This window comes from Mustela lutreola, chromosome X (genome assembly GCF_030435805.1).
Source record: "Mustela lutreola isolate mMusLut2 chromosome X, mMusLut2.pri, whole genome shotgun sequence".
NCBI lineage: Eukaryota > Metazoa > Chordata > Mammalia > Carnivora > Mustelidae > Mustela > Mustela lutreola.
The window spans coordinates 14780446-14791893 of NC_081308.1; positions in this window are offsets into that span (position 1 = coordinate 14780446).

Below are 11448 nucleotides of genomic sequence, written 5' to 3' on the forward strand. Positions count from 1 at the left end.
CTGTTGGCGGTCATGCACATCGCCTTCATGCCCACGGCTTCTGGAACTGCTGGACACTGACATCTCACAGCCATACCCTTTCCCCAAAGTTGCCCAAGGCTGAGGGGAGGCACCTGCCTCAGAGGTCACGACCCCAGACCCCCACACCACCTGTGACAGCCGGTGGCGGCGGGCAGGCCAGGGTTGAGCACATGGTTCCAGCCCTTTCCCTTGCCCTCAGGACATGTGGTGTCTCACCACTGACACCAGGGCTCCCTGGGGGACAAGTAAAGCTAATCTCCACCTGGATACACAGCCTTTCTCAGCAAATCCCCGTTCTCTTATTCCACTTCTAACACTTGCTTCCCGGTCTCTCCCAAGAACAAGCCCTCAGTAGATTATTTGCACAAAAGCCCTCCAGCGACGGCACCAGAATTACCGTTTGGCTCCCTGGATGGTGGTGGTCATGCAAGCCTGTGACCTCTCCGCATCCGAGCCCAGGCATGGCTCCTGCTCTGGCCCTAGGGGCACGGTGGGGGCGTGTGGTCCTTGGAGTGGAAGGGGCTTGTCTCCTCAGCGAAGTGGGAAGTGGAGAGGCAGGCCCGGGCTCTGAGTCCTCCCTGTGGAGTGGGCTGCGACACCTGGGGACGGGCGGCTGGGGTCCAGCTGTCTTCTCTCCTGGAGCCAGGCCAAGGAGGCCACGAGCCCCACGGAGGCCTGGCCCTGGCGGGGCAGTGACTGGGCAAATTGTCAGGACCCCATTAAATTCAGAAAAGCCAGCTGAGCTGAGGGGCTCCGCCGGGTGCTGTGTGAACGCTTCCCTGTCGCCCCACCTCGCCGGTGGGCTTCCGCGGGGCAAGCGGTCTGTAAGAAGAAGCGGGGGAAGGTTGAGGAGAAGGTAGAGTGTTTTAAAGAGCAAGGCCTGACTTTGACTCTCGGTTCTGCTGCTTCTCGACAGGCTCTGAAATCTGGAGCTTCAGCGCCCTGCCAAGCCTCAGTTTCCTTCCTACGAGCTGGAGGCAGGAAGGCCTCTCCTCTGGGGCTGGCGGTGAAGAACAAATGAGCCGCCAGGACTGCTTATGTTCTTCGTCATGAAAGTCACTCTCAACATCCCGAGTTAAGAACATCTTCGCAGGGCATGTACAGAGAGGGCCATTTGGAAACGAAGTTTTTTTTGTTGTTTTTAAAGATTTTACTTACTTATTTGACAGACAGAGATCACAAGTAGACAGAGAGGCAGAGAGAGGGGCGGAAGCAGATTCCCTGCTGAGCAGAGAGCCCAATATGGGGCTTGATCCCAGGACCCTAGGATCATGACCCAAGCCAAAGGCAGAGGCTTTAAAAACTGAGCCACCCAGGTGCCCGAGAAACGAAGTTTTAATTTTGACTTTTGAAAGCTCTGCAGCTCATGCAATAGTTGCTGAGTTTTAACGGCCAAGGGAACAGGTGGTTGTCTAATTTCGGAAGACTTAGGGCAGATGGCAGACTTTAACTGGCCAGAGTTTGGGAGCTGGTGACCCTTGGGTCACTTTCTGAGGAAAGAGGATGCTCTGAGAGGGAGGAGTGGCGCAGGGCACAGAGGATGAGCCCCCAGGAGGTCCCTGGGGAGGAAGAGGAGGCAGTGGTCCTTGGGAGAACGGCCTCTGTGGCTGAGCCCTCTCTTGGTCACTCCCAGGGAGTTGGCACATATGCTGCTTTGCTTTGCCAGGGTCTGTGTGGGAGGAAACAGCCCGTGGGTCATCAGTGACCCGCCTGGAAAAGGGACAGTGCCTCTGGGCATGCTAAGGGGGCACTCCCAGTCCTGGAAGGGGGCCCCAGCTTGGCAGGGCTCTGGACCTCCGCGGCCCCGGCTTCCTGACCCAACGCCTGCCCTTGGGCTGTCTGTGTATGCCCTGGGGTTTGACACTGTTGGCCCCGCCAGGGTCGATTACATTTAGCATCCCTCATTCCCTTGGCTCGCGCAGTCAAGACTCGCCGGCCGCCGTGTGCTCCGTCAGTCCGCGCTACGGCGGCCTTTCCGAGCAGCCTGGACCATCTGCGATCTGAAAAGCATGGTGGTGCGCTGCGCTGGCGGTGTGCGCGGGCAGATCCCAGAGGGGCAGGGCCTCGACGCTGGTGGGAGGTGTACCGGCATCTGCGGTAGGCCCCGGGTGCACAGCTCCTCTCCCCGCCAGCGGGGTCCCAGCAAGCTGGGGTGCTGGGAGGCTGAGTGGCCTTGACGTGGGTCCCAGTCCTGGTCAGCAGCCAGGACCGCATTGGCCTTTGGGAGTGGAGAGGGTGCTTCTTGGGAGGGACCAGTGGCGAACAGAATTCCTCCCCACGAGCGTGCGGACGGTCCCCCTCCCAGGATGCTGTGGCCACGCTCGGCGGCTCCGAGGACACCTTGGGCTTCCCACATGGCTGCCATGGGCCTTAGGACCCCACAACCATGACCCCGCTTTACCTTCTCAGCAGCCCCTCCCCACCGTCCCGAAGACCAGAACTGCTAGCACTGGATGGCCCAGAATCCTGTCACATTCAGCATGCCCCCCGCGGCCACCCCTGCCGTCCGCCGGACCCGCGCTGTCCTTCCAGCTGCTCCCGCTAAACCCCTCGCGCCTCCCCGCACCCCCCGCTGCTCTCCCTGCCCACCTCGTCTGCCAGCAAATCAGCTTGGCTCTCTCTCTGACCTGCCTCTGGAATCCGACCCTGTCACCGTGCCGCCGCCCCAGGCCAAGCTACCGCCCTCTCTGCCCATCTGTGACGGCATTCACCCCTGACCAGGTTTCCCTGCTTCTCTCACCACCCCGTCCCCACAACCTGGCTGACCTTCTTTAAAACATAAGTTATATTCGGTCCTGCCTCTATGCGGGACTCCAGAATGGCTCCCAGTTTCAGAGACAAAGGCCAGGTCCATCCAGGGACGGCTGAAGCCCTGCGTGACCTGCCCCTGTGGGCCCTCTGGCCTCATGGCTACCTTCTCTCTCCCTCTTTCTCCCTCCCTCTCTCTGCTCGGTCACAACACAGCACCAGGGGCCACTCAGGTTGCAGGGCACGTGCCCCTGCCTTCAGGGTCTGTCTCCCCCCAGGGCCCCTGGCAGTCTCCTGCAACCCTTCTACGTCTCGGTTCAAGCCTTTCCCTCCCGAGCTCTGGCCTGGGCACCCTGCTGCCTTCTGCGGCCTGACTCCCAGCCTCCGTGCAATGTGTGTCAAGGAGACTGGCCTGGAGGGGTTGAGCACTGTGCCCGGCTCCCCCAGCAGCCCCGGGGTTAGAACAGAGATCTGAGCCCAGACCCTCGCCCGGAGGTCCAGCCTCTTCACCCCTGCGCGCTCCCACCCACCCACGTCCCGGCAGTGACCTCTGTCCCTCTTGTCCTGCTCTCAGCAGGCCGGGCCTGCGTCCTGCAGCCTCGTCTGGATTCTCCCCGGGGCTCCCGCTCCCACCTCTGCACCCCATTGAGGAAGTCATCTGGTCCCTACCAACTGTCCCCTCAGTGCCCGACCTCCCCTCGGAGGGGCAGGAGGCAGGCGTCCAGAGTGCCGTCCTCTGAGCCTCGGCCTGGCCTGGCCAGTGGCCCATAGCTGTGAGCGGGGCTCTTGCCTGCGAGAACCCCCCCCCCCCCCCCCACGATTTCTCGCAGCTCTCTGAGGCCCCGCCCCGCCATCTCAGGGAGCCTGGTCTCCGGCAGTTAGTTTTGTATCAGGCAGGGTCAGAATAGAATCCGGAACAGCAATGGTTCTGGTAAGAAGGGAAAGCTGGGCCGAGCGGTGGCCGAGCTCCACCAGCAGCTCACCTGCCACATCCCCTCTGTAGGGCCGGGGAGGCAGAGGCACCAAGTGGTGGGGGGCGGGTAGCCACCCCGCCGCAGCAGCCCAGCCCCTGAGCCCCCTGCGGCTGCCCTGGCTCCACGGGGGGGAGGGGGGGGTCCCGGTGTTGACTGATGCTTGCTCCCTTTTCTCACTCTTTTTTCTCTGCCCTCAGCCTATGTTCCTCATTCCTCATCGGGTCAGCATGACCTGCTTTGATTTACCTATTCAGTTAGCTATTCTTAATAATAAGCGCATGCAAACCCGCTCCCCCGAACAAAAAGCCGGGACCCTGACGATAACTTCCGCGGGGCCAGGTGGTCTCCACGCATCCTGTCGCCGTCTCCGGCCTACACACTTTGTCCCCCTCTTGCTTTTCTCTCTCTTGCATTTGGGTGTGTTCCTAGAAAGTATACACCTAGAATTTTCTCATTTTATAAGAAGGGCGTCCTCCCTTTGGCAGGGTGTTTGGACATCCTGCTGTATTGCTAAGATGGTAAGATTTACCCACGTGGTTGCACCTCAGGGGTTCATTCATTCCGAATCCCTCAGAAGACACCCTCTTATGCCCAGACCTGGGGAGCCCCCATAAGCTCGGCCTCCAGGACCAGCCCCCAGCGGGCGTCGCCAGCCCCTCTTCTCGTCACCACCGCAGGATCGCAGCGCGTTGATGAATTTGCTGTTCTCCTTTTATTATCTTTTTTTTTTTTTTTTAAAACATCCAGATTTCCTGTAGTCCCGTCCCCCTTTCCATCTTGGAACTAAAAAGGTGACTTTTGGCTTCATGGATCTCTCTTTCATCTTTAGTAATCTGAGCTTATTTTTATTGTCTTTGTTCTTTGTCTAATTTCTGAAAAGGGAAATGTTGCTCCTTACTGTGGAGGCTCTCATCTTTTCTAACATAAGCATTTAAAGTTATAAAATTCCTTCAAAGCCCTGGGTTTTTCATATCTCACAAGCTTTGGTATGCAATAGTTCCATTTTCATTGACTTCTGGAGATTTTAAAGGTTTCGTTGACGTCTTTCACTTGGGAGTTATTTAGCAATTTAAACATTTCCAAATGTACTTGCATCATTTACCTTTTAAAAGGTCAGAGATCGTGGTCTGCATATTATATTTCACTAGTTCCTTCTTTATGGCTTGGTGTATAATCACTGTTTTAATGCTCCAAGTGTACTCAGAGAAGCCACTCGAAGTGTTACATAGGCCTGTGTATGTGCCCATTAGGCAAAGGTTGTTGATTGTGTCATTTGGATCTTCTGTCCTTGATGAGCTGCTGTTGGGCCCCTTGACTTAGCAGTAGTCAAGACGTGTGTTCATGTCTCCTGTAGTGAAGACTGTCGTCCCCCTGGTTCTCATCATGCTTCCTTTCCATATGCTGAAGCGATCCTATTGGGTACATCCGTGGTTAAAATGGAAATCTCATCTTGATGAATTTCATCTTTTATCCTCCCGTAGTCAGCCTTTTCATCCCTAATACTACTTCTTGTCCTCAAGTCTATTTTAGCCGACATCCCCACAGCTTGCTTCTGGTTACCATCTGCCTGACAAGGACTTTTTCATCCTTTTATGGTTCCTCCTTCACGTCCACGTGCTGATAAACAGCACACATCTCTCTATATTAATCTAGTGGGCATGTCTTTTAACCGGCAGTCTGGATTGTATAATCCTCATGCTCTGTGGCTTGTTTCTTAAATTTTTCTCCTAGACTGGGGCTTGTCTCACCTTGTCTGTTTCTATGCTTTATCCTATCGTGTAGGGAGGTTAAGAAGGTGGTGGGGGGGGGGGGCTAGAGTTGATGGAAACAAGTAGAAGAACCCAAAGTATTTAGCAAACAACAGCTCTCCCCAAGCAGCAAAGGGCTCTGGATGAGGCATGAGAAATTTCAAGAAGCATGACCGAGGCCAAGACGATGACCTGAGGGCTACGTGCTTATGACAGGCACTGGACAGGTGGTCCGGCAGCCATCTCCCTTCTTCCTCATTAACAGAACCCCAACTTTGTGTCAGCTGTGACAGGTGAGGTCTCAGAATGTGGCTTCTACCCCTCAGGTCCACGATAGTTCTAGATTTGCAACTACCACAGTTCTTAAAGCTGTCTTGTTAATCAGTACTGGCTTTGCCAGCAATTGGTCTAAAATTGGTATGGGGCTCAGTTCTGGCCAATGAGAATTAAGGGGAAGTTTGCTAAGGGGAGGAAGGCGGGTGGGGAGGGGTGAGTGGGAGAGAGAGAGAAGCGAGAGAGAGGAGCTTGGGCACGCTGCGCCCCTCCTTCCTGGTCAGGATGCTGTGTTTTCCGCGTGTGATGCGCTAAGCTGTTGGTGGCCATTTTGCAAGCACAAGAGAAGACGCCCCCAACTCCGCAGACGGGAAAGGCATGGGTCCTTCATGACATTGTTGAACCCGGGTCCCAACCCTGCAACTTCCCAGTGCCTGACTCCTTGCTAAAATAGAGCCATGACTTTATCGTTTGAGCCACTGATGGCTGCGTAGTCTCTGCTGCGCTCCAAGTATCGAGAATCCTGAAGAATTTGTCCACTTGTAGGATCTGGCCTTTTCGAGTTCCAGGAGCAGACAGGCCTTCTGAGCGCACCCCCAGGCAGTGCCGGCCCACATGGAGGCAGAAAACACTGCGGGCAGAGCTTGGGGGCCCTTTATCCTCCCCTCTCCTCGGCCCTGTCCTCTGTCACACTGTCCAGGCCAGAGGCTGAGAATTTCACAAGTCAGGAGCTTTCGCTAAGACTACAACGGGATAGGAAGCGCAAATGCCTCTAAAAGGGCCTGCAAGGAGCGCCTCCGAGGACAGAGGAGCCTGGCTCAGAGTGAGGACAGAAGGGGAGCAGAGGCATTTGGGGGTCATGTTTAAACAGGAACTCACTGAAGGGTTACCTTTACTATCTCATTTTTTTTTTTTAATAAGCAAACACTTATGTAGCTCTTACTCTGGGGCCGAGTGATATCCAAGCACTTTAAGAATATTAATATATTTAATCCTTGCAACAACCACATGAGTTGGAAGCGCTATGATGAACCCCAGCTTACAGAGCATTCGGGCCTGGCATCCAGTCCCTGCTCGGGCCGGTGCTCTTGGATGTTCTGGAGGCAAGGCGGTTCTCTTGGTTTCAAGCAAACAGCCCCCTGCCTACACTGTCTGCTTCTGGGCCCCAAACCCTCTGGGGCTGCTGTGCTGGTGGGGTGGACTGGACCACCTGCGTGGCCTTGTCCCGTGACTGTGCCCATCCCAGGCGCTTTCTTCTCCCAAGGCCTCAGTACCTCTCCCAACTAGGGGAGCAGGCTCAGACCTCTCTTCTCACACCAGGCCCTTGGAGGCAGGTTCTAGGAGGAAGAAGGAATTCAGAGGTTGATGAAAATAGGGCTTTGAAGCTCTCCATTCCTCCTCCTCAAAGCGCCACCCTCTTTCTCCGTTCGCCCTGCTTCATCCTTGGTCCATAACAGAGAGCCCTGCTCAGGGCAGAGCAGAGGATAGTGACCTTGATCTCTCTAGAGTGCAGTAATTGATGCCTGAATGGGGCCAACCCAGGTGTGGCCGGGTTGCAGTCCTGACACTGCTCTAAATTTTTTTTTTTTAATTCCCATTATCTCATTGTTTGTGGTCCTCCACAACCTTAAACGATGAGCACTATTATTGCCATGTGACATATGAGGAAACGCAGCTCAGAAAGTGACTTCATGTCCATCCGTGGCCACGCAGCTTCAAAGTAGCCTGAGTCCAAAGCCCATATTGGTAAGCACCTGGGCTGCCTCCCGTGGGGATCAGGAGTGTGCAGACCTTAGTGGGGTGTCGCCAGTGGCTTATATGCATTACCAGACGTGATTGTATGGACATTCCTATTACCTACTCTGTCCAGTATTTGGTACCGCCCAGTGACACCAGCTGCGATAACCATCACCCCATTTCACAGAGGATCAAACTGCAGCACCAGGAGACTGCATAGTAGCTGAGAGCACTTGGTCCTAAGCAGCAGCCTGGAGATCAGACTTCGGGCTGGGCGAACCCCGGGCCGGCGCCGGGCCGGGAAAAGGCCAGGGCGTCCAGGGGGTGGGCGGGGCCAGGTGTGACACCTCAAGCCAATCGCTGCCTCCATTACAATCTGCCAAAGGCTGACCATCGGTCAAGGTCTCTAGTGCAGCAGTGACTACATGAATAGTCATTCCAGTTGTTCAGAGATTTGTAGTTCCGGGGCGCCTGGGTGGCTCAGTGGGTTAAAGCCTCTGCCTTCAGCTCAGGTCATGATCCCAGAGTCCTGGGATCCAGCCCTGCATCGGGCTCTCTGCTCAGTGGGGAGCCTGCTTCCTCCCCCCCCCCCTCTCTGCCTGCCTCTCTGCCTACTTGTGGTCTGTCAAATAAATAAGTAAAATCTTAAAAAAAAAAAAAAAAAGATTTGTAGTTCTCACCGCACGGACCATGTTTCTTCCAATTGGGAGCCCTCAGAGAAAACGGAGCTGGGCCTGGCCTCCCTACTTTAGCTGGGGAGCCAAGGGCGATGGGAGGTGGGGGGCTGGGACCGACGAAGCCCAGAAGCCCACATCCCGGTTAGTCCAGCCCTGACCCTGCGGCGCCTCCGGGCTGGGTGTGCCCCGTTCCTGAGCTGGGTGGAGCGTTTCACACCACACCAGGCTGCCCATTTGCAAAGAGGATTTGGATCGGCTTAGGCTGAGCTGGGTTTTTTTAAGTCCCTGTATGCTAAACTGAGACTTCCTGTCCCCTGCAATACTCTCTCCATATGTACCATCCAAACCTTGTGTAAACCAAGGAAACGAGTCTCTCTTCTGAGGTAAATTTGTAAAAGCAGTGCAGGGTTCTTTGCCCAGATTTAGGTGAACATGGAGTCTTGAGACCCAGGCTTCAGTCTGGATCTACAGTGGGAGAATTTATGCAAGCCGCATGCCCGGTGAGCCTTAGTTTCCCCATTTGTAAAATCCTGGTGCTACTAATGCTCAGGTGACTAAGCAAATGTATGCTAAAGATCGGGTTCTCCACCAACATCTGAGGGCTGTAGGGTTGGAAATCTCGGCTGCCTCCCTCTGTTTCTAAGACACCTGAGGCTGGCCCAGAAGTAAGACCCGCAGAAGACCCTAACTCTAGGGACCCCTCAGAGCCTGTCCTGTGGGCCTCACCTGTTCCCAGTGTATTTCTACACTCTCCCCTTTACGGTGCACACCCCCGGGGCAGCCTCCTGGAATGTTCCCCTGACCACTGCTTCTCATCAGGGAGCTCTTCCCTTCCTCCCCGGGATGAGTCACTACGTTGCTTGCTTGCTTTTCATTGTGCTTTTTTTAAGTTCAAAAAAAGAAATGTGTCAAATTTAAAACTCCGCACAGCACATCTATTTAAAGTGCAGAGGAAGAAGCCTTCGAGCGAGTGCAGAACCCGAAGGCCTCAGCCCCAGTCTTCCCCGAGCTTTCGAAGGTCCTGACTTGAAAGGCAGGGCGTGCTTGCGGTCCCCTCCGGGCTGGGGACAGGAGAAGTGGGAGCAGCGACTCTGCAGGGGCAGAGAAGGGCAGGCAAGACTTGCCTGAAGGCTAGCCCCAGGGCACTTGGACGGTTTGCAGCCTCCCCGTCCCCGCCACCCAGTGGTCACCGCTGCATTCCAGGGGTGGGAAGCGGCGCAGGCTGAGACCAGCGACAGTTGTGCGCGGGCCTGGTGTGTGTTTGCTGGAAGATGGCCTGGGCCCGAGATGGGGCAGCGGTCCGAGGGGGGTGACAGGAATGGCCCTGCTCAGCCATCTGATGGCCCCTGCTTTGCCGCTACCCGATTCTTGCCCCTGAACCGCTGCAGAGCAGGGGAGCCCGGTGGCATCTCAGGAGCAGCTGACGAAGGTCTGGCACCTTAAGCACTTGCTTCCTTCCCTCTGCTTTCCGGACACAGCTCCGCCAGAGCTGCTGTCTGGTGAAACCCTTCCCTCCTCTGCCCTGAGCTACGGCCCGTGGCCCTGCTTCCCTCTCCAGTGAACCTCTCTGGGACACACGTTCCCGAGACAGAACTAACAACTGGGGGGCGGTGGGGGCAGAATGGGTAGGTCTGCGCCGGGATTGCCTCCCAGGCCCTGGGCCGGGTCCTTCCGCACTTAGCCTTCACGACTAAGAGGCGTTTCTTCATCCCGCCCTGCTTGGCCATATTCCTGTGGGCTGAGCACCGCCGGGCCTGAAGCGGGCCACAAAAACTGCTTTCTGAGCAATTCATGTCTCTGAACAGCTGACATATTGCGATAAGGCAGAGGGAGGCGTCACGTGACTTCAGAGTTCATTGGTTCCGATTATCCCACTCCGTCTGAGAAGGCGTTTTTGCCAAAATTGCACATATGTTCCTTAAAAACACACAGTTGTTTTCTGGTGGAGTTGTTCCCTCTCCCAAACCGTCAAACACTCGGAGTGTTAGACTCCAGAATAGTCTCTTGCGGTTTCGGTTCTTCTCATACCTCCGAGAGCTCTCTTGGTAACTCAAAGAAGTGGCTTTTCCTAAATGGCTTTGAGTAAGGCAAGGGGGCACTGGGCTCTAAGAGGCGACAATGTGGCTTTACCGTCCCCTCACAAGTGGTGGAATCAGTGGCCAAGTCCGGGTGAACAGAAGGCATTCTGGGACTATGCAAAGTGCAGAGACACACACAACAGATGGCAGGGACTTCAAAAGCATAAGAGTCACCTTGAAAGATAATGGCACCGAGGGAAGGGGTGGGAGGCTTTTGTACCCTCTGACAACAAGGAAGCAGGGAAGACAAAAGCTATTTGCCAGACTTGCATGTGTATGTACAGGACTGAGCGATGGTTCTGCTATAATTTACATCAAGGGAGGCTGAGCCTCCTGTCGTCCTGTCCAGAAATAAATGGCATCAATCAGCTGACAAACTGTTTCTCTGGCCTCCTGATCTTCTGGTCTTTTTTCTTTTCCTTTTTAAAAAAAAAAAAAAAAAAACACACACACACACACAGGGAGCATTTAAGTTCTATTTAGGCAGCTAATGTATAAGTCTCCTTCCATTCACTAGGCCCCAGAAAAGTGGCAGAAGCTCTAACGGACCTTTTGACAGATGCCCACCCCGTGAGACACGGGCACGACCTGGAGACCTGTCTGCCTCTGGCCCTTGGCCTGGCTGGGGGCTGCCACTGGACAAACCTGGATTCATGTGAACCGGGAATTCCAGGCTCCGACCGCCAGAGGCCGGGAGCAGAAAGGGATCCCCGTGATTCCCTCACACGTAGCCCTGTGCCGGTCTGCGGGCCTTGGTGTACCTTTGACGATGGGCAAACTGGGGTACACAGAGGCTACATCACTCACCCCCAGGTCACAGAGCTGGGCTGGAAGGCCAGTCTGACTCCGAGACAGAACCTTCGTCCTTGCTGCTGGCTTCACCTGGGTCAAAGCCAGGGTGAGCAGCAGGTGGGGCGGCCAACAGATTTTCAATGGATGTTAAAAGAAATGTTTGTTCCTGGCTCCGAAAAAGAACATGCTACCTCCCAGGACCAGTAAAGGTCAAAACTGGCCTTTCTGCTCTGCGAAGGACAGAGGGACGAGCAGCAGGGGCCGTGGGCCACGCTCCCCTGGCGTGGAAGCCCAGTGGGCCGTGGCTGGGATAGTGGCCGCACAGGGCCTCTGCCATCCCTAAGCATCTGTTCTTCTCCGCGGCGTGGGCCTCAGCTGCTCATAATGGCAGCAAGCCTCC